A 24,802-nucleotide genomic window follows, 5' to 3' on the forward strand; every position below is an offset into this window, starting at 1 on the left:
CTTTTTATTTTTTCCCTCAAAATGAAACTACACCCAGGGTCTTTTGACAGAAAATTAGGAATAGCATGTATGCTGAAGTGATATGCCTAATAATACATGGAAAAGGCACAACGACACTGTCAGTGTCATCAGCCAGATTTTCCATAGCCTGCAATATACCTTTTTTTATTATTTTTTTCTGGGAACTGTTCCAATATCTGAATCATCAAGAGAAGTCTTTTCTTTTACAGAAAGCCCTGAAAAATAAAAACACAGTTCTTTCCTTGCCTGTAGAAATTGGGATATTTCGCCTAACTCAAATTATCCCACACTAAGGACAACTTTGAATAAATGCCAAGTTCTGATACTTCATCAGTGCTTAAGTCTAAAGGCATATTTATACTACTGTAAAGGAAAAATTCCCAGAGATTGGGTGATTGTGCCTGCCATAACACAGCCCCAGACGGCTCCTACACATTGCAAAGTCACCTGCATCTCTACAAGTAATTGCATTGTTGATCTTAGAAGATTAAAGCAGCATACCAAATGTTCCTCTTGCTAATTTGGCATTCTACAGAAAGTCTAACTGGTAAAAGGAGCCTGAACACACCTGTAGAAGAATATATAATGACATTCAAAAAATACATTTAAAAGTAGTTTAAAAGAACACTATTTTGCTTTTCTGTATAGCACATGGGATATAAAAAAGCTATACTAAAGCAGCCTGTGGTATATAAAGTTTTTGTTTTGTGAAGGAATCATCCTCCCAAGCTGTATGCAAAAACCTGCCTGAGTGCCTATACCCACACATAAAACCCTTAAAATTTAAAGCTGTTGGCTCTGTACAGTAGAAGCAGGAGAGTCTATTGAAGAAACTCTTATCAAATGGGCTGAAAGTCACAAGGGATCCAATTAAGATAAAAAGTTCAAACCCAGGACATTTCCTCTTCTTTCTGACTGATCAGGCCAACATCAGACATCTGTTCTCACTAATTTTTTAATTAATCCCCTTTGAGGCAAACTATTCAAAACCTGACAATACCTCATCTGTCTGATGAGGACTCCCCTTCAGCAGAAGGTGCTATTTTGAATTAAAATGCTCCTCCACTGATGCAATTGGAAACACAACCACAGCTTTGTGTGGAAAACCCAGTTTTGCTGAGTCAAGCTAAAACATTAGCAGAGATGGAAACACACCCTGTCTTGTAACTGCAGGCCACTATTACACAGGCAGCTGCACTGAAATGGTCTGCAGCTTGTCCCACAAGTGACCTCTGCTCTGCTTTTTACAGAATTAACCAATCGCAGTAACTACTTCTGCTAGTTCAGAGTCAAACAAATTAGATATGATGACTTTTCACTAAAAAAGAAACTCACCATCTTTGGTTATCTTTACCTCACCTCAAACAGATTCTATGCACGTTAAATTCTGCTCACTCACTTCCAGTAATGGGAGCATTATTTGAAAATAAAGAGATGATAGAGAGGAAGAAGTCCATGACTTCTCCAGATGACATTATACTTTAATAAGTACTGCACAAATTGCTCACAACATTTTGAAAAATTTTCAGTATTTCTCAGACTCCAAAGAGCTCCCATCATCTTTCTTTTCTTACAATATTTATAAAGCTATGATGTTTTTACTTTGCAGAATTGCCATTTAACATTCTTGAGTGATGCTGCTCAAACCTTTCTAAAGCCATTTCTCTCCTGTAAATCTGAAAGCCCATTTTCTTGCCACTCCAAAACTTAGAAACTCCAAAAGTAAGCCTACATGCTTGAGGTACTTATAGGACTAGAAATGACACAGTGTGAGTACAACCACGGCCAATTATTTTAGATGAACCAACCTAATGCAACGGCAGAAGGGAAAATGGCTTCAATCTTAATTCACTCAACTTCCAACACCTTTTGCTTCCTTCATTGATCAGTCCAGAGACTTCTCCAACAAGGACACCCCTCTCTCTCCTCAGTATCTCCAACACATAAAGACCTTATTTATTTCCTAGCTTGACTGGAAAATCCCATTGAGAAATTCTTGTGGACCTCACTTTGTTTTTAGGAAGAGACATGGATACAGAAAAATCCAGAAGAATATTTAAACATATTCTAGCCCCACTGCCTTAAACTGCTTAAGTGACGTGTTGGAGCAGAGCCAGTACAACACTACCCTGCAAGGCCACAAAGAGCATCAGCAATATCCTTCTCTACATTGTGGGGGTCTACTCACAAGGTAAGGTTTGTTAAAACAAATTCCCTCTGTCTTTTGAGGGCCCTCTAATGACCTAAGACAGCACACAAAGAGAGCTTGCCAAAAAATTTAAGGGATTGTGAATTAAAAAAAAAAAAAAAAAAAAAAAAGGGGGGGGGAGGGGGGTGCTTGGGAAAGAAAAGACATCTGCTACACCCACAAGACATTTGTTAAATTATGGTATATATTAAAAATTCTACAGATACAAATGTGGTCTCAGTTATCTCCTGCTGAAAGAACAAGTGCTCAGTTGTGCTGTAGCACAATACTTGAGCACGGCTGCTGGTGGCCTAGTGCACAAGGAATTTTCCCTTTCTAAGAATAAGTAGAGGTAATCTCATCTCCTTTGTAACTCTAGCCAAGAGATAAGAAAATATATTTAAGGAAAGTTTCCAAAATCAAAAGAAATGATACAGGGATTGCAGTTACATACATTTAAAGAAAACAACTGCAAACTCATGACTGTACATCACATTTAAGAAGACACTAATAACAGCACACAGTCTGGATATTTGCCCTCTGAACCACACGTTTGTATTTTCCTTTAGGAAGACAAGGCTTTAGCACTTAAAAAAATCATCTTGTAATCAAAATACAGTAATTTTACTCTCTTTTTTAAGAACTGATACACACTGAGGCAATAGTGACTCCACACTTCAAGGAGACAACATAGCTTTTACAATGTGTTTTGACAAAAGGTCTATTTATTAATATTTCCATACTGTGAATTGATGTGTTGTAACTCTCAATAAAACGAATACGGATTTACACAGGAGACACTAACAACTCCAAAAGGAGCTGTTAAAAACCACTGAATAAAAGAACACTTAATGTAAGGATTCAGTGAACTGCAGAAACTGATACCTAACAAATACCGTAAATGCACGTAACACTAAATTGTACCAAACTACAGTCCACTTTTATGACAAATAAATAGATAAATCATTGAGTGTCCTTACCAGAACTACTCTCTGAAACCCCACAAAATTGTGATGTGGCAGCAGTACAGCCCTTGGTATTACACCACCTGTAACACAAACCATAGTATGATAGTTTCTATCAATATTTATTTTAAAGGATGAAAAAAGGATAAAAGCTATTTTTCTACCAGTCTTTTTACTGAAAGAATTAAAACAACATTCAGTTCCTACTGATAACAATATATGCTTAGTTAAGAAAATAAACAAAAATTAGAGACCTTGATTATTTACATGGAATTTATTTAAAAAAACAAATTACAGTCACGGTTTCAACTCTTTGCTTTTCTCACTCTTTTAGTTGAAAGCAAATCCCCACCACAGAACAGCACATCAGCTTCAAAGGAATTTCTGTTCCTTTTGTCTGTCCACATTGACAAAGGGGAATTTTCTGAGACTCCAGAAAAAGTTTACAAAGGGGTAAGTATTGGTGCAGTAGATATTGCAGTGTTAACCAATACATACTGAAATGATTCAATAGGGAAGATAAAAACTAGGAAACACAAGGCTTTGATCAAACCATCCAGTGTCTTCAAAAGTGACCATTCAGGAGCTGAATTTCACACCAACAAATTATAAAGAGCGAGTTACATGAACAATCCTTAAAACACCCTCATTAAGTTAATTTCTATAGGCAATTTCAAAATTTAAACAGTCCCAGGGAATACATCACACACCTGTGATCAGAATAATTACTGATCCTTTATTTGTGCAACATGGTGATTCCTACCACCAATATTCATTACAGATTAAATCATTAGAAAGTGATCTTATGTAAACTAAGTGATTAAGGAGAAGACTTGAAGGCAGAAGCACAGAAACACTGGGCACCACAAGAAAAGAATCCACATGTCAAAAAAAATCCTGTTTGAAGCAGGACTCACTCAATAGTAAAACAGTTAACTTTGCCCTCTTGAAGAGGACCTGGAAAAGAACAAACAGGTTTCTAAGTACTAAACTCAGCTACAAAGGCTCACAAAATACATTACAAATAACACTAAAACTTCCCAAGCACCTCCTTAATACTAGGATTAAAACCAAGGCAGGCAACACATGCCTTGAACAAGACTTAGCATTTCAGACTTTCCATCATCCTAAAAGCAACCACTGACCTCTAAGAAACCCTTTGCTATTTAGTCTGTTGCTAAGCTCAATAAGACTTGAAAATGTTTTTTCCTCTTTTGATTGGGGAACCTCAGGGTATTTTGGTCAGCAATCATTTTCCATGTTTAAATTCCCAAGAGAACCAAGTAAACTTCTCCTTCCCTCCCTTTTTTCCCTGAAAAGCCTCCAACAACCAAATGGACAATAATTTCCAAAAACCATGATGCCACCACCCTGGACTGGAAAAGTGTCCTGGTCCTCCCTGTAACACTGACAGGAGTTCACAAGAACTAAATCAAAAGGTCCTGACCCTCCATTAATGTAATTTTAATTCTCTGCTAGGCTAATATGTACTGCTTTGATCATTTCTACAAATCTAACTGTATATGCCAACTGCATTGCTAAAATTTAATCTGGAAAAAATAATCAGAAGCAAAGTTTAAAAAGCTTATAAAATTTTAACTCCAAGTGCAAAAGGTCATTAAAAGGGGATGTTGATCCTGCTGGTTGAACAAACAAGACAGAACAGTAAGTTTCAACTTTTATGCTTTGAACCTTGTACACTTCATGCTTACATTAAGGATTTTTCATTCATTTGGAACAAACTCTGCTCAAGTAAATAACTGAAATTACCCCCAAAATGATGCCAAACAAGAGAAAGAACCCGGAGGCCCTTCAGGAGAGCAGAGAATCACCACACCCTCAACAGAAGCTGCTTTAAGAGGAATTCCTTTCCTCTCCACAATTCCCCGCAGAGCACACACAGAAAACACAAAACACACTGAACACCAGGAATTCACCATTGCATTAAGATCCTCACAACAGCAGAAACCTGTTCCCAGTTACCTCAGCCATGGCATGGAGAGGGCTGAGGGAACAGCAAGAATTAAATGCAGGGCCTGACTTACCAGGGCTTTTAGAAATGACTAAGCAACAGAAATCATTTTTCAGCTGGATCATGATAGTCAGTTACTTCTGCAGGCACTTACAGCTCATAACACAACCAACAGAGAATCCTCTAAATTATATTTTTAACCTGTTTCAAATTAATAAATAAAAGTAAAAAAGACTATATTTTTATGTGGTTTTTTTCTTTTTTTTTTTTCAATGTATGCTAGTTACGTGAATAGAATTTGTGGCAAAAACTCCTTCACATACAGTGAAGGATGTATGATACAAACTTCACATTTGATTATATTTCTACCAAGTGACTTGATGAAATGAAGCACATCTCAGGGTGCTCACCTATAATCACAGAGCATAATTTCCCTTACTAAATCCACTCTTCAGCTGTGGATTGCTTCATAGTTACTTACTTAGTGTTTTATTTTTCTTTCATACAAGATTCCTATCTACGTGTATTTCAGAAATCTGAAGAGAAACTGTAAACCTACAGTCTCATTACAGAAAAAAAATGTTGAACAAGAGAGGAAGGAGTAAAGAAATTTTCCAGCCTGAGGGAGAGGACTAGAAAAGAAAACACTGCAAAAAATGTGCAGGGTTTTGAGAACCCAACATTTTACGTGATGCTACCAGGCAAGCTTAACAACTGTGTCTGTTACTAAAATGCTCACACTCCATAAGAATATGTGCATCGTGAGCATGAAATCTTTCCCTCTGCAGCTTAAAATATCTGTGCATTTAAAAACCATCTGCAAAAATAGACATCCACTTCCCCACTGCAAAATTAATTAGAGAGCAGGAATTTCATCTCACTGCCACCAATACCATGTGATGATGCCACATGTAAACACATTGCACTTGTCTTGGCACTGGAGAGCAACAGAAATGGTAAGTTTAAAAAGATTCTGTGAAAATGTCACTTTCTTGAAGAAGCTGATTAATATCAGTGAAGGTGGAGGATGGGTACCAGGGAAGGCCATGCTGGATTAACCTGCCACTAGAGCGAGCTCCTTGATCAGCATGGAGCCCATTTATCCACTCCACTGGTGGGGCTTTTTCCACAATGTTTTTTGATTTTTCTTCTCTTCTATTTCTTTTAAACAAAATCCCTACTGCTGTTCGATTGGGACTTAAGTCTCAATTTTTAAATTAAAAAAAAAAGTAAGAATAATCAAAAGCGTTTTTTCAACAAACATGTAATTTTTGTTTAATGATTGACTAAGGTTTTGCTTGTTTTGATTTTAAATCATATGTAATTAGGGAAAACCAGACAAAAAAGTAAACTATGTGGTGATAAAATACTGATGTGCATTTTATAAATTGAATGTGGCCCATCAGGGAGAGAGGAATTATCCACTTTCAGGAAGTATTGTTTACTGCTGTCTTCCCACTCGACCACCTGTTAATAATATTTGATGTTGTTTTCTTTCTGTGCAATGCGTATGACTATAAATGAGATATTTGATCTGCTCGCTACAACTTATTCCCTGTAATGCCTCTATTTCAAAGACCATCCAACCAACAAATGACACAGCCTCGAGGCAATGTCCCAAGTGAATGTGCATCTCTCCTTCTCTTCCTTATCCACTGTCATTTCCATAATTCATCCTCTTAACGATTTACAAAGTGCAGAGGATATTTTCAGAGCACATCGATGGTGCTCAAAAAATTCTTATAGCTGACTGACTGCCAAGGGCACATGAAGGAAGCAAGATGTACAACTGTTTTGGAAACCAGATGCTGAAATTCTCATTCTTTCTATTTGTCAAATACACCAATTCTTTGGCCTGATCGTAATGCTCACTACTTGGCCTAAAGCATTTAAGTTTTATAAGGATATGCTTAATGAAAAAATCAAACACAGGAATCGTTTTTACAAAACTGGAAGGCAGAAGTATTTAATTTTTAAAGACTCCCTCCAACAGTACTGTTTCATGACTGGTGTTGCAAATACTACAGCCACTATTTTGCGTACTCATTAAAAATGATGTCTGGAGCTTGCAGCTCTTTTTCCAAAAAAAAAAAAAAAAAAAAAAAGAAACAAACCACCCTTCAGAATGTAAGCCACTCAAAAGCACTGGAAAGCTGGTCATCATTCTCTCCCCGAAAATCCTCCATTTTACCATTTTAGAATTTGGTAAATAATTTTTTTTTCTCCTTTTTGTCCTTGCCAATCTCTAGCAGCTTTATTTTACGCCATCAACCAATATCACTGTCAGCGCTCCGAGAGCAGAAGGCTGCTCTGTGCTTCATGCCTGCCTCTGAATTCATGACCAGAGATTCACCCTCACCATGCACAGAAAACGAGCAGCCTTCATCTTTCCATTTACCCCCATTAAGTCAGTGCCATCATGTTCTCCCAGGAGAAAAGTGCAAGAGCTGAAACACCACAAGCGACAGCAGCCAAGGACACTCAGAAATAAGGTCTGCCCTTGCTGCTCCAAACTGCAGGGCAGTGACCGTGTGCTGCTGGAGCCTCAGCTCCTTTTCAACAGATACCAAGTAGCTGGGATGGAGCACGTACCTCAAACTGGGATTTAATTTGCTTAGGAATGCATGTAAAAATAGTGGGACTTGGTCCTAAACTGGACCAAAAGCAGGTTGTATCATAATTATGTCATATCTAATTAAAGTCCGTATCACTAAAATAGAGACGTGCCAGCAGAGATACAAATGTCACTTGGCAGGCACAGTGGTTCTCAAACCTGCAGCTGGAACACAGCTCAGGACAGAAAAGTGTAAAAAACCCAATGACTGAATAGCCTGATTGCTAGAACGTAGTAGATTTTGCTTTGATTTACAGTGTTGCAGTAACACCTTACTCCAGGGAAGGACGCGTTCTTGGATTTCAGAGGTCCAATTCAATTGTTACATGGAGTTACCACATCGTGGTTCTTGCACTCTGCCAGGAGACCTGAGGTAAATTCTTGGCTCAGGTTTGTAGTTCAAATAAGCAGGCGGCACTAAACTAGTCACCATTTATCCATAAATTACAATTAACCTCCCGCAAATCTAAGCTGAACAAGTGTCAGCCCAAAAGATTGTGACTGTGTCTGTCAGCACTAACAGTAAAAAGAAGGTGCCTGACAAAGCCTTAAACATAGCTCTTGTAACCTGTCTTTCATCTACTCACAGAGAAAATCATCTTGGGACAGATGGATTCACAAAGTCAACTGAACAACTCAAACCAGACCTACGCACGCCTGCGGTCCTGCTCTGTGGAAAGGATTCTGACAGGGAAATAAGAGTCCTATTTTTCTTCAATTTTGCAAGCGTTGCAGCTGTGTATTGCTTAATAATTTAGTTTATTAAAGGCAACAACTGTCAAAACTATACAAACTCATTTGTCGTGCAGCAATTTTACATTATTGGAATCTTGTTATAATCTGACTAACGCACACGATCGCGTTTTAACCATGCCTATAATTGGGTTCTTGGCTCCACAGGCCTAAAGACAGTAATCTAAAACATCTTCCAATTATGCTGAAAAATATGCATGTTTGTGGGAAGCTACATTACTTAATTTTCAGACTCAATGGGCCTTTAATAATATGGGGGGGGGGGGAATGTTTCCAAAAGGACATTTATTTGCGGTGCTACTCAGAAAACTGTGTGTCCATGTAGGAAAAAAATACCTCAAAACCTATAAACACCCAAGCAGCACTAGTGAGATATTTATGGAACATAAAACAAACTAAAACAAAAACAGTCAAAAATCCATTCAGATGGAAGACTGCATTCCAATTCTGTACATCCAAACCAAACAAGGATCTCAGCCATTAAAAAAGTCCACACTTCAAAACCCGTGTATGTGTGAGAGTCACTCATAAACTTTGTTTGTTTACTTCCAACACATGAACTATCTATTGCTCCTGCTCACAACCCTTCACAAGGCAGATGTGAAGTTCCTTTAATTTACTGGTAGATGAAAAGCAGCTCAAGACACAAGAACCTTGCACAGGAACCATTGCTTCATATTCCCAGTGTCTGACAGACACTTCCAGTGCACTGCCAGGACTGACAGGTAATTTTTAAGATGCCTAAAGTCTTGTGACCGGTTATATTATTTGACAAACATGGTTTAGAATTTTTAATACAAAAGGTTAGAAAGTAAGTATTACAAGGACAAGCAGGATTGCCCAGGTTTTGCACATTTTTACAGAGGAGAAAACACTGAAGTTGCCACAGAATCATTTAGGTTGGAAAAGACCTCTGAGATCATCAAGTTCAACCTACAACTTAGCACCATGTCAAGACATGAAATACAAGAGAATTTCTGCAAATTTTTCAAGTACTAAGAGTTTTTTTTATTGCTAGAGAACAACAAAGTGTCTATAAATCTTGGCAGATTAAGACTGCACCTTGTGATCAGTTCTTATTATTACATGAGCACCAACAGGACTGTGTTAAATACTGCCTGCAATAAGTGTACCTGTAGAGAAAAGATTCCCTGAGTCACAGGGAACTGAAAATAAAAACATGTACTGTCACACAAAAAGAGTCAGAAAAATACATAGAGACTTCAAAACAACCCCCTGACAGTCACTTCCAACATGCCTCAAACTGACTCTGAAATTAGAGAAATCAGAGAAATCAAATTTCACGAGCCCTGCAGAGTTTAAACGTGGGCCTCATTTCCCCCCACACACAACCCTCAGCCCCAGCCCACACGGGTGCATTGCTGGGGTCAGCTCTGTCCTTTGAGCTGGACAAACACTGCCAGCTGCATTTTATCAATGGACAACAACCTCAAAGCACTTCTTGAAATGGCCTGGATCTCAAGTGATGCCCCAAACACCAACCTCCCCTGCTAAGATCCCCGCATCTGAGACTCAAGATTTTTGGGATTGGTTCTCTGCCCAGAGCTCTCTGAACAGCAAAATACATAAGAGCCAGGAAAAAGAAATACACCTCCTCCAAAAAAAACCCAACCAAAATCCAAACAAAAGCACTTTGAAATTGCAATCTCTGGATATCTATAAGAAAATGTAAAGAGGAAGCTTGCTCCAAGGGATCTGTCTATCCACAGCTGTTTGTTTCCCAATGATGACACTGTGAACTATGCTGGAACACAGGGACACAGCTTTGGGGAGACCAAACACAAAAGAGATCAGCACCTTTGCAAAGGCACAGAAGCTAAAAGCCCCACAATGTTTCCTCCATCATCAATGGCATGCCCTGCAACAAGCCAACAGCTGCAACCCCCAGCCACCTTCTGCAGGGTGCCTGCAACCCCCTGCACCCTCTGCCTCTGCACGGCAGGGAAATAAAAGGCAGAACACTTTATCTGCTTGTTGTTACATATTTGCTGTTAATATGGGCTTTTCTTCATACCTGCAACAAATGCTGAGAAGACCTTAATGGAGAAAATGCAGCCTGTGGTTGAAGGGAGCAAGGGTGCTTCCACTAACAGGTGAGTTCCTCAGCTAACTGCAGCAGGGTTTTAATCCAACAACAGGAAACACTTTCTAGGACACAGCTTAAACCCCCTAGGACAGTAGCTAAATGAGTAATGCAAACTCTAGAGATAGTGGGAAACAGTTTTTGTTCCCTGTGAGTTGAGCACTCGCAGCAGTTACTCACACGAGAGGGATGAGATGCAAAGACAACACACAAATTCCACAGCCAACAGTCCAGGCCCAGAAATCACAGCATTGCTCTATGGAGTTTGGTGGAATATATTTAAAAATGTTTGCATATGTGATGAAACAGATCCAGAAGTATCAGGCATATACAAAGTACAATGACTCTCTCACATAGTTTTTCTGCCTTACTATCAATTCAATTAAGAATTCATTAAAAGGACAAGTCTCTCACATGCTTATTAATTTACAGACAAATATGAGCATGAGAAAGAAGGCAGGAGACAGGGGGAATAGGTAGAAGAGACAAAACCCTATGTTGAAGTTTGTCCCACCAGAGCAAACAAAAACATCACATCTCTTTGGTGTAGTAACACACACGCTGTGAGAAGCAATGAGCACTTGAATGCATGTTTTATTCTGATCCCAAAGGACCAAGCTGCCTGTGAGATGCTCCTTCTTATTTTATTCCTCTTCAGTTTGTCTATGAGCTACACACTTTGGAAGCCTAAAAACTGCTCTGTATTCTACTTCAAACACAGGAAAACATACAGGAGTGATGCTGATTTAGGACTCACAAATAAAGGTGAGATGCAGACAATGCATCACTGGCTTTCCTCTTAGGCCTTGCTTCAAGAGGGAGACTTCCCTCGGTGGTTGAAGTGTTATTACTTTGAAACTGTCATCCTCAAAAAGTGGGTTTCAAGAACACACCAACTTTGCTACCAAGCTTTTGATTGCAAAGTCTGAATGTTACCGAAGGTAAAGTTTCAGAATTAAATGTATACGCAAAGAAGGATACACAGCATAGATGAATAATATATGCCTATAAATAAGCAGAAAAATAGACTTAAAATAGCCACATAACTATTAATTAGTTATTAATATTAGATCACTGGTCTATTTCCTTTCAAATTAGCCACCCACTAGCAAAATGTCAATTGCAAAACAAGAGACTGTATTTATAGTACAACCTACTTTGAGTTTTGAGTGACATGTCAGCCACTGCTCAATTACAATACCCCCATTGTGTGCCTTCCCAAATTAATACCTAATTTTCATTACAGGTAACTATACATACAAAAGCCATGCTGGATTTTAATAGCCTTTATTACATCACATAAGCTGGTGCAAACATTTTTCCAGCTAAATTCTATGCAAAAGAAAATAAAAAGAAGTAGAGTTAAGTAATACACTGGAATGAAGCAGGGTGGGACATTGGGCACAGTGATGATAGGAGGAGTGAGTGTCCAGGAGATGGTAATAAGAAATTCCTGGATCTGATTTTATTATTTCTCAGAGAAGGACTACCTTTGATTGCTGGTACCACAAGCAGTGCACCATGAGATGAAATACAACATTTGACTCCATCTTTAGACTGGATTTAAATGGAAGAGTCACCACCAAAGTGGAAAAACCCCAAATTCCTCTGGCAAAACTTGAGTGCATTAGGGACTGTGGAAGAGGAGAGTTAGATCTTTAAAGAATATTGGCTATTTCACTGAGTTTTCTTCTAGTTTAGGTTTTGTGACTTGCCCTGAAAACTCCCTGAAAGGGAGTTCTCCTCCCTTTATCTCTCCAGATGCCTGACACTATCTGCTGAAGAGCAGAAAAAAGAGCATCCTGCAGAGGATGCTCAGTGAAGATGGAAAGCTGGCAGGAGAAACCCTGCCAACACACACTAAATTGCCTCGAGCCTTCTGCTGAGAGAAGCAGGACTCATTGTTTCAGGTATGTCTGCCATGGAGAGAAAACAGAAACGGAGACAGAATTACATAGAAACAGCTCTTGAAACAAACTTAAGACTAGGGAACACCATCCCATCAACAAGAGGTGACCTGTGTTCATGTTTTAGTGAATTCAGTTTTACAGTTGTACAGCAGAATAATCTGGAATCCGAAATGTTGGAAAGACAGACTTGAAGAGAAACACAGAAATTATTGCTGCTCATCTTTTCTCTTGGTATCAAATCACATCACTTCCCATCAGGTTGCAGGAGCACACTCCTAATAATGCCATTTACAGAACTTCCTTCTACAGCTAGCTCTTTGAATCTTGAATAAAATTTAAAAAAATTCATCCTCCTAGCCTTAAGATTTACACAAAACCACAAAGCCTGTGCCAGCTGTTTAATTTCTCATGTATTTATGCATATCAAAGAACTTGTACAAGGAAATCAATTGTAGCTCTAATATTGCACGTTGCCAATTCACCTTTAAATCCAAGGGGAGTGAAGAGAATCCTGGGTTAAGATCATCATTTACTGTCTGGGAACAGGATTGTCTATGGTTTTCCATTTCCTAAATTTTCTTCTTATCCTAAAATTCACTCTAATGCTGTAACTATTAAAAAAACTAGAAGAAAACAATCAGGAAAAGGAAACAAAATCTGCAAGAAACAACTACAAAGCCACTTTCATGACGTGGGCTATTTTTATATCCATTGTACACTTTATTTTTTTAATAACTGCCACACTTGTAAGCAAAAAAGCCACAAGGTACTCAAAAAGAAGGTAACAAAGAAGACATGAATGTGGTTTCATCCATCCCCTGAGAAGTTTTTTTCTTTATATATACTAAAAATATTTAAACCTTAAGGAGATCATTTAAAAATGTTCAGGATTAGAGTGGGATTGACCAGCTAAGTAAAAGTCTCTATTATCAGCAAATTTCACTCAAGCAACAGCTGTAGGAATACACGTCTTACAGTTATGAATAAAAACTGGAGCCCAGTAATCAATAAGCAGTTTTGCCTCCGTAACTAAAACCACAAACACCCTCACACCACCTGATTTATATAAAACCAGCACCAGGTCAAGACCTAGTTCATGTCTTCTAATTTTTCTCCTATTCCAAATAATTTTTACTTGCAACATTCATATTAAAACTTGCAAACACTATCAGCAGTAGGAAAACTTTTTTTTTTTTTTAGTTACACTTACCCTAGGCAAAATTTGCTTTACAGAGGGAAGGACATTTAACATTATTTTTTATGGTTTCATTTAATCTTTAGAGAATAGAAATAGGGGTAGAATTTAGAGGTTTGGGTATGTTATGGAGATGAAGACGTGGTTTTCTAATAAGTCCTGCCTCATACAGATCACTCAAAAAATCCACACCAAAAGTTTTTTCAAATCACAGGAGAAAAAAAAAAAATCAAGCAAACAATGGACACTTTACCCCTTCTGCTGACAGATGAAAGCCCTTTTGTAAATAGTATATTTTCAGACTGCTATTATATATCCCACAAGTTCCATGACACTGCTGAGGGAATGAATTTCCACCAGACCAACCACAGACTCCACGGTCAGCCTAAGGTGGATCTCCTGGTAAGAGGATTCTCCCTCCAAGATGCCACAGAAGCTGCCTTTCCGCTGAATTTAACCTAATTAATTGAAATTATTGTCACTAACTATCCCATTATATAACCACAGGAACAATAAACCCTTTGCCATCGTGCTCTTCACCTGAATTGCAGCTGAGAAAAGAGCAAAATCCAATGACCCTGTGCACCACAGCAAGGAAAGCAGACAGGGTTACTCATGAACACAACCTCTGGATAACACCGAGGGCACTCGTGGGGTACAGGGTATGGAGGCCAGTCAGAGCCATGAGGATGAGGCAGCACAGTCAACTGATCATGGACTTGAACTTCAGCTCCTTAATCTGCTAGAAAAGCTACTCAAAATATACTGAAAATGTTACTTTCTGCCTCAGGTCATGAGAACTGGTCTGTCTGTTCAGCACAGCAACACTCGGATGAGAAAAGACTCATTGTAGAGATGCCACAAGATACAGGATTGAAAAACAAAAATAGCTCATTTTGTCATGAAGAAAACTGAGAAAGCTGAAATAACCGAAAAAAACTTTAACTATTTGCAAGTAGTTAAAGGTTTGTAGGGCTTTCTAGGCCTGCTGTATTTTAGGCTTATCTATATATACACTATAATTTTAGAAATGCTTTAAAAAGTTAATAGCAGATTTGTTTTTGTTCCCTTTTATATTGAGAAGCAAACTGTTTAAGCATTAACTACCCTTGACAATGCAATTTAAACCTGACCCATTTTCTAGACACAAATGACCTGCATTTTTCACAGCACAGCACAGCCATATGTAACCAAATTCATCTCTATTTTACCTGTCCCTCAATTCAGTTTGTAATTCTGAAATCTGAGAGGGGAAAAAACAAAACAAAACCAAACAAAAAACCTCCAAACAACAAAAAAACACAACAAACAAACAAACAAATAAGCAAACAAAAAAAACCAAAAAAACCTCCCCCCCAAAAAAAAAAACCCCATAACAACAACAACAAAACCAACCAAACCCCAAGGCTACCAGAAATCAGTGCCTGGGAGGAAAATAAACAGGTACCATGCAGAGGAGGGGTGGCCACCCCCTCAGCTGTGATTCCATGACTTGTAGAGAAGGAAAAGTCAAACAAGTCTATGTGCAAAGTTTTTATCACTGTTCTGCACTCTAAAACAGACAGCAAGCGAATTACAAGGCTGTAAATCCAGGATTATATAAAACCAAAAAACCTCTGGCAGTCATCATCTTTACTACTGAGTATAAATCACAAAATGCACTGATACGAACCCTTGTAAAATCTCTGATGTGGTTTTATACACACTTGGATAAAACAGAGTGGTACAAAAACATCTACAAAACACACAGACAATTAAAAAGCAACACATGCAAAGGGGATTTTACTCATTTCACTTAAAATGTTGCCGTTCTACTTCAGGCATGTCTCTCTTTGCTCAAGGAACCTTCACAATAAAACCAGACATAATGAACATTATTATTACCACCATTTATTTGAATAACTGCATCATCCAAAGGATCCCTTTTAAAGATGGGGCCCCCATTGTGCTAAGGTTACAGAAACACATAGAACTTCATTCCTGTGCTGAAGAGATCGTAATCTCACCAGACAAGGTCAATAAACAACACCAAAGGTCAACAACAAAGTCTCCTGTCCAGAACTTTTGTTGTTTTGTTTTAATATATATTCCCTTGGACCATCTGCTATTCTCTCTAATGGACCAAGGTCCTCCAGAGAGTCAGTATCACTGATGCTCCAGGTCTGTCCTCCTAGCACACCCATTAAAAAAGGAAATAAATAAGTAAAGATTCCTCTTCTGTGGGACACAAAATACATTGAAGAGTTTTCAATGATAATAGAAATGCTGAGATGTAACCCAGCTTTTCTAGACATCCCTGAAAGTGCCAGTTGTTACTGAGTTAAGATGAATACAATGTTGAATATTGTCATCTTTATCTAAATTCAGTAACTTCTCTGGCCAGTGGAATGAAATATTTGTAGTATGGAATGAGGATTAAATGCTACCCCCCTCCCCTTGGTTTATTTCAGAAAAAGAGCTGGATACAGAGCTATGTAACAAGTCTAATTGTGTCTGGAAAAATCAAACAACATAAAGCTAGAGAATGGGATTCTCTTATTTCTAACCATAAAGCAACCAAGGCTCCTGCAGGCAGGTCCTTGCTCAGCCCTGGTGAGCCCAGCAGAGACACGGGCACTGAGCTCCACCAGAGCTGAGCAAGCAGGGAAGTGTTTTGCAGGAACATGCTGAGAGAGGGAAGGTAAAAGCATCACAAGAAAAGGCACTTTTTTTCTGTTCTTGGCTCTGGCTGTTGGGCTGAGTTAGGGAATGTCTTATTAAAGAGCTGAAGCTCCAGAAATCTGCAGCCATTATCCTGGTGCGAGGCAAATGTTACACAGGCACTTCTGCCTGGCTACAATTCTTTCTTCACTCAGCAAATATTTAGTAGATTTAAGGTTCCCAAAACAAATTATTTTTTCCCTAGGTGTTACTGAAACAATCCATACCACTCGCTTACATTTGGTTCAAAGTGATAAGTAGATGCATTTCCTACAGTGAAGTCGACGCTTTACATATCCTACAATCTTCCTGTATTAAGATAAAATGAGAGAGGGAAAAATAAGCAAACCCCCTACTTGAAAGTGCTGCATTTTGGAAGATTTTATGGCATTCACACATTACAAGAGAAACAATTGTCCCCTCCCCCCTTTTCAGTATATTCCTTTTCATTTAACCCAAGATGTCTGTCATGAAATCCTCCTAGGAATTCACAGCAAGTTAGGGAACACTTTGCTTTTTGACAAATCCTCTCTACTTAAGGAATGCAAGTGTTTCCTTCACCCAATTCTTCAACTAAGCTTCCTAATTATAGCACTCTTACAGGATTTCAACATATGCTGGCAGAGGCACTGTGTATCACACTGAATTTAAAGTTGAGGTAGCCAGAGAACTGCTCTTCAAACCCCCTAAAACCACGCACACAGTAAGACTGCACTGTCATTTCTCACCCCTGACACAGTGTGCAGTGAGCTGCTTGTGGAAATGAGCCACAGCAACATATTCCCAATTGTCCTAAGTGCTACTCAGCTCCCATAAACCATCCAAGGGAGGGCTGTGAATTCACCCACTTCCCAAAGAGGCTCTTCCAGCTGAGCTCTAGGCAATTTTTCAGTTGACCCCTTGGCAATTTTCATGGGTATAGCCGGAGAGATGTGTCAGGCAAGGCTGGATTTATCTTAAATAAATAATTTCTCTGCTATGAATTAATTTTCCAGTGGAAGATTCCTGTGGCTATAGCACTGCAAATACACAAATGCCATGCTGCCAGGGCAAGAGAATAAGGAAGGAAGTGTGTTACTCTGTGCCCCAGATCTCCTCCTGGCATCCCCAAGCTCCCTTCCCTGCTCACAGCACCATCCCTACAAAGCACTGCCCATTTTTCACCAGATGAATTACGAGTCACAAAAATATGTGGAACAATTGACTTCACTTAAGCTGCAATGCTTTTTTCTTCAAAAGCAAGCCCAGAGGTTCCTAACTTATGAGTGCTGCATAGCTGACATCTTTTTAAGTTGATGTCACCCATCACAGCTGTAACTTGGCACTTCTAGTAACACTTTGCTCAAGATTTGCCTTGCCTGATGTTTCTCCGCTCATGCAGTTGCAAAATGTCCCACATCTATCTTGAGGTAACAACAGAACCTCAGGAACCCTAAAAATGACTATTTTTTCCCCATAGGTTTGCTATGTATAGATGCCACGAGTTCTTTTCGAAATGATTTAGAATTTGCGCACATAACACTCCTTTTTCAAAGCATAAATTTAAAGATTTACGTAACGGATTAAATTGTCTTCCAAATCAGACAAAAAAAAGCAAGTCCAGGACTCGCTTATGTGCTGCTGAATTTGCTGAACTGTAATGTTTCTGATCATTACACTGTTTTCTCCCAGGCTGTAGTTTTTGCCCCATGTCCGAGTTCCTTCATGACCCAACTCCCATGAACTCCAGGCACTTGGATGTCAGGACAAAGACATTTCAGAGGATCACATAGAACACTCATTCCTCTTCCAAATATGCCACAATCCACATCCAACTGTGGACAGACTGAAAAGCAGTCTGATGAAAATTTAACAGAGACAGAGTCCAAGTGCAAGTCAACCTCAACAGGATAATCCCTTCAAGTGTCTCGACATGGGCATTTTCAAAGACAAAAAACCCAGGAGTTTCTTTGGTTTGCATTATGATGAAAAGGAAATTCCACTGAAATACATGGACCATCATGGAGACATGTGTGAATAAGAAAAACACAAGCCACTAAACAAAAGAACAAAACAGCAACAGTTGCTCCTGTGGGCAATGAGGAGGCCAATCTGCTGAGAAATTCCTGTCAGGTTCAGCAAAAAGGATGTTAAAACACAACTGGATGGGTCAGTGGAAGCAACTTTACTCCATGAGAGCCTATTCACCAGAGCTCCCAGTCTGAGCCAAGAACTGGGACATGCAAGAGTCTGCTCATCAACTGGGGAGGACTTTAAAATAGGAACCTCGTAAACTGCAGCAGCATAGGAAAAATCTTAATAATAACAAAAATTGAATGGTTCAGCAAAAAAGGTTTTTGTTTTTAGAAAAAGTTAAATATAAAAGTAGTCAGGAATTAGGCCAGTGGAAAGGTATGCCAACAATCTGTTCTAAGCTGCATTCACAGTCACAAACTCAAACACATACCAGGTTACTTGCTTATCATAAAAAGTATGAAATGTGTACAAGAAAAGGCAGCAATGGTCTTGCCTAAAGAGCACATCACATCAGGGTATCAATGGTAGGAAATACTAAGTTGTATTTTATCTTCTATTTAGAGCAAAACCCCAGCATCCCTAATGTGGTTTCCACTTGCTATTTACATAATTAAGTCACCTCCTCACAGTTCAAATACCCTTACTCACTACTCAGGTTACTCCCTATGTCCCAGATGGTCAGTCTCCAGAAAACGCCATCTGAGCTGCAGCCACTTCTTGGTTAAATCCATTCTGACGGCTTATTAGTAGAATAATTTATCAGCTGTTAAAATATTTGTTACAAATTTGTTTTCTACGTAAATCAGGTTCCATGAACTAGGATGGAATTCCAGCCTTTTCAAATGCATTTTAATGTGAAATGCTGACATCAAGTCTTAACTTCACTTGATTATTTTTTCTGTTTATGTTATTAGCAACCAGTTTTTCTGGCACTCTTTCCTGTTCCAGTTCAATCACTCGGTTGAATTACTTGAACTCCTGCTGAACTGCACCAAAAAAAGGAAAATTAACTAATGCCTCATTTGATCTTGTGACCATAAAACTTGTGTTTTCATTCCCTCTTTAACCTTTGACCATCTATTTTCCCCTTAATTTGTGTGTTATGTACCTGATAGTTTTACATTTGTTTCTTTTATTCATGAAAAAAGACTCTGCCCTGATGGTTGATCTGCCCTCTGTTCACTTTAACCACCAGTGACTGTATTCTGGATTCTCATCAGTAAGCACACACTTAAAATCACTTCTTCATAGCCCATCACGTATATATTATTTGGCTTACTGTATGCTCTTTACCAGAAGTGCATGGCTGTTCTCATAAAAAGTGTCAACTAAGCTAAAAGAGAAAACAAGTTACGAGAGAGTGAAATGGCTGATATTGTAAAAGCTCATTTGCCAGTTTCACAGAACCATAGAATCAGTCGAGTTGGAAGAGACCCACAAAGGTCATTGAGTCCAACTCCTTGCCGTGCACACAACCATTCCCAAGGCACACTACGTGCCAAGAATATTACTTTATTCAAGTCCTCTCCTTTTCACGTTGTTACGATGGATTTGAGTTTAACTTATGCTACTGGACTTAGCTTTTTTTTTTTTTTAAACAGTACTTAAACACCTGAAGACATGATATAACATTTTAAAAACACATGTAGACTGTAATAAAATATGGTCCCTCTACAGCCTAAAGAAATTAAGTAAAAGGGGAAGATTTCAGGAATATCATTAATGAGGTCAAAGATTCCAATTATGGCTCACATTTGACATCAATACCCTCCATTTGTGTGAATATTAAATTCATGGATGCCAATCCTACGTACATATGCTCAGTATGGAATTCAAACCCCTTGTCTTGAATAGTTCCTTATATTTGCTCACTAAATTACAATAAGAATGCGACACACGACCTTTATTTACAAATATGGGTGCTCCAACCCACTGACTACCACTCCTGCTTCTGATCACTGGGTGAACTAAAGAGTTGGAAAGCAAATACAGGCTTCTAGCCATGCCAGGGACCTGGTTTTTGAAGGCCAGAAGGTCTCTGTTTCTCCTGAGTAAATGAAAGTCAGCATCAGCAGTGTCATTCCACACAGCCTACAGACTTCCTATTGTTCTGCAGCAATATTCATTATCTCCCAGCATCAGCACTGCTAAAACTAAGGGCAGCTTTTACTTTTGTTAACTCGAGCTAACATCAACTTTCTGTGGACAAGAAGGAAACCAGGATCAAGGTCTGATGATACAAGTGACACATTGACATGGTCTCCTGTGAAATCAGCCTTGCTTATGGGCTGGGACACAAAAGAGCCTGTCCTTGGGTTTTCTCTTCAACTTCCTACTTCATGTACACACAAAAGCCAGTTTAATTTTTTAACTATGCAACTAACTTTGTCATTGTCAAAAAGAAATTATGCTGTATTTCTATTTCTTTCATATAATAGAGCAGGAAAAGGGTCAGTTCAGGTTATACAACTTCACCATGGGCATATGGCAGTGAACCCAGAGAAGAAACACAAAATCTCCCTCTCCTCTAAAGCAGATGGCATGCTGATCAAGTAAGATATAATCTAATGCTAACTGCTCTACTATTATCTATTGAACCAACACCAGTAAAAAGCAGTAAAGACAGAAAAAACCTAAGGCAGGGGAGGTGAAGCAGAGGAAGACAACAACACAAAAAAAAACCCCAGAGTAAACCAGCTGTAAGAGAAGACAATCCATTACAGCAGAAATAGCCTCTTTTCAGGTACACTTAAGATTTAAAACCTAGGAATGGCAGTAGATATGGAATAGCAATAGCCCTCACCCTGTTTTAGAAAATGTTCTTACAGCTTGAGATACTGGCCCAGTTCCCTTTGCTTTTGAACTGCACTGGGCACCTGCCAGGGGCTAAATATCCTGGCTGCTTAGATAATTACATATTTATGATTTTGCCGAGAATTCTTAGTCAAAGCTTATTTTTGAACTGTAAAATGCTTAGAGAAACAGCAGAGAAAGTTCTCTGACAAATGCTATTCCAAAACAGAGCCAACACTTGAATTTTTTTAAGGAACGCTCATTTCCGTTTCAGTTGATTCATTCAGTGGTGAACTTTAATGGCAGAAAAAGGAGAAAAGGGGTGTTTTCCCTCTCAGTCAGAAAGGGATCTTGCTAGTGTGTTTAACTTGCTCTCTGTAAGAAACAGAAAATTCAAAAACCTTTCCAAAAATGATTCAGAATAGTGTACATACAATTTTTAATGCTTATCACAGTTTGCACCCTACCACACGGTGGAACTTTTCTTTTGTATCCCATTATTAGTGGTATTTCCTCTTCCACACATAAAGCACTAGACTAGCTAATTCATGCTGATCCAATAAATAGAACTGATGTATGAACATTTTGAAAAATAATTGTTTAGTCACAATGAATTATCACACAAAATTCATTGCACTTCACCTTCCTTCATTGATAACACCATCCACTGATTTCAGAAAGAGCAAAACAGTCCAAAATTTCATGTTGTCAATTTTAGAGTATTTTAGAACCTGCTAGAAATAAATAATTATTTTTTTTCTTTTTAAGGCTGCACCCCATAAACTGTACAACCAACAGACTGAACAATAAATTTCATGAGCAGTTTCAGGCCCCACTGTTCAAAGTGCTTTAAGCTTGGTTAGCTTTATGCATGCAAGTGCTCCTTATTTATATCTCAGAACTACTCCTACACTAGAAGTTACATGTAGGCACATGCATTTGTATTTCATAGAATAAGGGCCTTAGTCTTGCAGGGTTATTTATTTTAAATCAATTATTCCAGGCTCTTGAGGGCAACATCTTTAGTACTGTCAAGTTTCATAAACTCTGGGAAGGAGGGGTCCCTGTTCTTGGTGAAATGACAACTGACCTTCAGCTCCACCACCTTACAAAGAGCTGCTCATCTGCAAATACTCATTTTATATACCTATAGTTGAGAGATGCCATTCAGCTCCTCTTGAAACAAAGCCAGTTTTGCAATTCCATTGCAAAAACCTCGGAGCTACATCACAGTCCTCCAGCTGTCCTTGGCAGGTGCCAGCAAAGACAAGACAAACCCAACTCTCCAGCTCATATCCCCTTCTCCCTTGGTTGTCTTCCTTTGCATGGAAGCATTTTTAACACAAGGGCCTGGCAGATCAGTATTTGGATGGGTTTAGCTGCTGCGGAAGTATAAGCTAATAGTTATATCCAGTTTTTCATTCATCTGTCTTCTAAGGAGTGGTAAGGTCACAGGAGGCACCCGAAGGCACCACAAAGGCATTCAAATTAAAAACAATTTGCTGCAGTCTTTTTGACTGGGAAATTTTTGCAGACACCTTCCAGTCCCTCCACTTTGGAGTGACTTATTCCTCCTCCCCAGCTCCTCCAAGCACCCCTGCTGTTTTCTGAGCTAAATTCCTTGCATTGGTAATTACACTGAAATGTTGCACCCATGGAATTTCCTGGCCCAAGAGACTCAGAGCCTGCAGAGCTGTCCTGTAACACCTCTTACATAGGACCAGTTGATGTAACACACAATAGGTGTGCTACACCCTCGAAACACACTATAATGTATTCACCTAAAAGTGGGCAGCACTGAAAGGAATGGATTTAAATCACCTACTTGGTATCTGGGGACAATTTTGTGCTCTCTGCCTATCCTCAGACTTCACTTGTGCCAGCTTGTAACGAACAGCAACATCCTCTCTTCTCTTCTGCATGAGACCTTTTTAACTGATCAGGGTGTCAATCTTTGTCAAACCGTCCATATGAAGGCTCAGAGCCCTGACACAGTGTTTTCCAGAATGCCTTCACAGCCCTTTCTGGTTACCTCTGCAAAATTAAACCCATCCCAGCAAGCTGTCATAGGAGAGTCACAACCTGGTAGCTCCCACCTTTCTGTAAGCTCCTGGGTTTTGTACAGTCCATTCTGTATTTCTAAATTTAGATACACATCTATATGTGTGTATGAATAATGCACAGATAAGCACACTCCTATATTCCCAAACATATTTTTATATGCACACACACAAGCCTGCTTCAATGACTTGCAAAGACAGAAAGGCAAACTGGTTGGCTTCCAAAACTCATAAAAAAGCCTTCCAAGATACAATGGAAAATCTCTTTGGTAAGCTACCTGTTCCATCAGCAATAAGAAAATTTATTTGCTAAAGCCCTTGCTGAAATCCTGATGTCATCTTTTGCTTAGACCAAAGATCCAGGACTTGACATTTTTATTTCCAACACATTCATTAATTCTTGTGACCACAGATTAAGTACCCAGTTATCAGCCTCTAAATGAACCTTCAAAATCCTAGAAAAGTAGCACTAGACACTTACTTTCCTGTAATTATGAAGCCTTTTTCATTAAGCCTTTGCATCTTTCCTTTAACATTGTGAGGAACATTAAATTTGGCTGGAAGAATAACTTACGCCCACTGAACAGAGCCATGCTATATCACAATATAAATATTTAATTTTCTAAAGAATTGCCAACAACTACAATAATTTTTTAAGGAGTAACTAGTATTTTACCCTATTTGGTTAATCAGTTAACATATACATAACATATGTATGTATATAATAACATAATATGATGAAAAAAATAAGCTTCTTTTAATTACCTTGAAACTTGAAAATCTAAGAAAACTATAGAAGAGGATGAAGTATGTGTAAATTGTTATCTTGGGTTTTTTTAATACTAAGAAATGGAACTGAAAATCAGGATTAAAACATGACCAAAAATGCTACAACCATTTCTCAAGGGAATCAGAAATTAATTTCTTATTCAAATATATTTGCTGGACATGGGCAACCATGGTTAAAACAAGTCCTGTTTGGGAAAAACAACCTAATTTCTTCAGCGATCTCTAGCCTACACTTAATTTACACACAGCAAAGAGAAAAACATAATAAAAACCTCTAAAAGTCTTTTTTACTGTACAGGTTTAGTTATGATTACTTTGGGGATGGTAAAAAATGTGTCTAGCTTGTCTCTTAAATCTACATTCAAACTATTTCAAAGTTAATCAGAGGTGAGTAATGGTTTAGAAATCTCTTGAATACTAAAGTGTAACAACTTATAGCACAAAAACAGCCCTCAAAGAAAAGAGTGGGGAGTGCTTCACTGCAAGTAACAGCTGAGCATGTTTTATGATCACTGTAACAACTACCATGCCCTTGAGACTCTGCAATTCTGAATTTCTAATATAATTTGTAGGGGGAGAATTAGGACAAAATGCAGTAACATTTCAAGTACAGTCTTACAGTATTTTAAAATTTTATGAAGTACAAGGACTAGGTTAATATGAAATGAGTCATGTTTTTAAGAGAGGCAGTAATACAGATCAGTATCTTAAATCATAACTGA

The 24,802-nt window shown here is 38.5% G+C and overlaps 1 protein-coding gene across 6 annotated transcripts in view; it reads right to left on the reverse strand.

Annotated features, from left to right (window-relative positions):
- TBL1XR1 (TBL1X/Y related 1) overlaps positions 1–24,802 on the reverse strand; it is a 109,893-nt gene that overhangs the window by 35,661 nt on the left and 49,430 nt on the right. For 3 of the 6 annotated variants that reach the window (XM_083868813.1, XM_083868816.1, XM_083868812.1), the window contains exon 3: positions 3,190–3,257. The exons of the other annotated variants lie outside the window; for them this stretch is intronic. The gene's annotated coding sequence lies outside the window, so the exon portion shown is untranslated. The remainder of the gene's footprint in view (positions 1–3,189; positions 3,258–24,802) is intronic. 6 annotated transcript variants of the gene reach the window in all.

The sequence above is a fragment of the Zosterops lateralis genome (assembly GCF_965231275.1).
Source record: "Zosterops lateralis genome assembly, chromosome: 10".
NCBI classification, from domain to species: Eukaryota; Metazoa; Chordata; class Aves; order Passeriformes; family Zosteropidae; genus Zosterops; species Zosterops lateralis.